This window comes from Engraulis encrasicolus, chromosome 4, assembly GCF_034702125.1.
Source record: "Engraulis encrasicolus isolate BLACKSEA-1 chromosome 4, IST_EnEncr_1.0, whole genome shotgun sequence".
Lineage (NCBI taxonomy): Eukaryota > Metazoa > Chordata > Actinopteri > Clupeiformes > Engraulidae > Engraulis > Engraulis encrasicolus.
This window is the reverse complement of record NC_085860.1, coordinates 29,557,146-29,559,645: the sequence shown is the minus strand read 5'-3', so window position 1 is coordinate 29,559,645 and position 2,500 is coordinate 29,557,146.

Below are 2,500 nucleotides of genomic sequence, written 5' to 3'. Positions count from 1 at the left end.
TGCAGTATTTACAGGACATGATAAAGATGACGATTACTACAGCATCGTCCTTATTATTACCGCGGCTTATTTCAAAACTTGTCGTGCTCTCACAGCATTTCTGGCCTGCTACTGCTACTGCCCATGTTTCCATAGTTACTCACCAGAGAGGCTTCAGAGTCATCCTCCATACTGGCCAAATCCCTGTTGAGGACATGCAGACTTTACTGAACACTTTGAAAAACAATGACACTGGGCTATCTTTTTTCATGTGCAGTGTTGAATGGTCTGCGCGGTATCCCATGAACACACATGCACATATATGAACACACACACACACACTGACTATTTGTGTGAAAAGACAACTGACCAAACCCCCCCAAGACCCTGTCTATGCCCCCGTCCCCGTTTCCATATACATATAGACAATTGTCATGTGAATGGCACACACTGCGGCCCTACTGACTGTAAGCGAGGAGGTGTGTGGAGGTGTTCTGGGTCTATTACTCACTGCTCCTCGTCCAGAGCGCTGACCTCCTCCACCTCCTCCACCTCTGAGGAGACCTGTGACAGTAACACACCCACCACACAAAGCTTCCACCCTTACGGAAGGAAAATAAATATTTTTTTTGAATATATGAAAATGAAAGAATATATTATAATATACACTACAATAATATTGTTTGCCCGAATATATATCCATTTTAATATATATAATTGTAGCAAATACAGACAGTATATTGCCACAATAATAAAGTGATCTATATTTTTGTTTTTTTGTTTTGTTGGCGTTGGGTATAAAAAATAATAACCGAGAATTATTAGAAGACATATTATTGCCGTTTTTCGTATATTGAACTTTATGTATTGCATGTATACTGTGAAAAATATATTGTTTGGATATATGGGATTTAATATAATATCCCAATATAGTATATGAACTTATTGATTAAATAAATCATATATTGATTTATGTATTGTATTTATACTGTATATTGTATTATATACTGTACAATATATTGTGTGCATATATTGAATTATACCCACCATAGTTATACTGGCTTATATTGGATGAATCATATATTGATTTATGTACTTGCATTATACTGTACCAGGTATAGTTACTTAACATGCATAACACTATATTGAAAAATAACCTTAAACCTCCATTAATATATGGCTTACTGATGAATCATATATTGGAATTAATGTATTGCATTATACTGTACAGGATAATATTACTGCATATATGGGAATTTATACCCCCATCACACACTATACAAATATATGGCTTATTGATGAATCATATATTGATTAATGTATTGCATTCACTACTGGTAAGCAGGTATTTAATACTAACTACTGCATATTATCTAGAATTATAAATAATTCCCATAATATATGGCTTATTGGATTAATCATATATTGACTTTATGTCATTTGACATTTATACTGTAAAGTATACTGTTGCAATATATTTGGATTATATCCCATAAGTAATTTTTATGGCTTATTAATTAAATCATATATTGACTTATTGTATTGCCTTATTACACTACACAACACTATACTGTAACGTATCTTTATAAATTTATACAAGGGCATTTATGAAGTAATTGTAATTACAAACAATGACCAAACATTCAATTCAAATTCATTCAACTCGTTGACATGTGGTTTATTAATAAACATGAAACCAAAACCGAACCCCTTTTAAACACACCACACCGCTGCTCACACATACATGCAGACGACAGAGGGGGCAGGGAAAAGGGGCAGGGAAACGCACACAAACCACGACTTGACAACGACACCTGCCAATGCATTTCAATGTCAATTGCTACATTTACTTTTAATCACGCTTAATTAATAATTCTGAATTAAATAGTTCTGTTGAGTTTCCTTTGATCTTTCATTTAATTCCGAATTAAGAAGTGTTTACATGACTTTTTCAAAGTGGAATTAAGATGTATTCAGAATTAAATGGAGTTAGTTCCGAATCAAATGTCTCATGTAAACTTGGCCAATTTAGCTTCAAAATAAAATTAACAATATTACCTAATTAACTGGTTTGAATACATAAGGTTAGAGGGAGATGTGACGTTGCGGCCACTTATTACGGCTTCAAAATTGTTCAGGAGGCCTGACTACAGCCCCCAAGAGAATTGCTTGTAGGCTAGTTTCTGTGCTGACTGCACATGTGTTTATTATGTAAGGGTTAACGTTCGGCGAGAGGGTCGCTACCACACCGCTAACCACGTGGAATAGCAGCAGAATAGCAGCACGACAAGAGAGAATCTTTAGACCCCGGACGCGGGAGCGGAGGGGTCTTGTTTCTCTCTGAAGTGCTGCTATTCCACAAAGCGATCCGACTCGCCTGAAAGTTTAAACCCGCTTATTATATGGATATACTTAAAAAATGATTCACAACAAGGCGGGGTGTACATTTTCCTCTTTAGGGCCTATTTAATGTTAGTCTATTCGGCCTATAGTTTTTTAATGGTCAAATAGATTGTTGCTG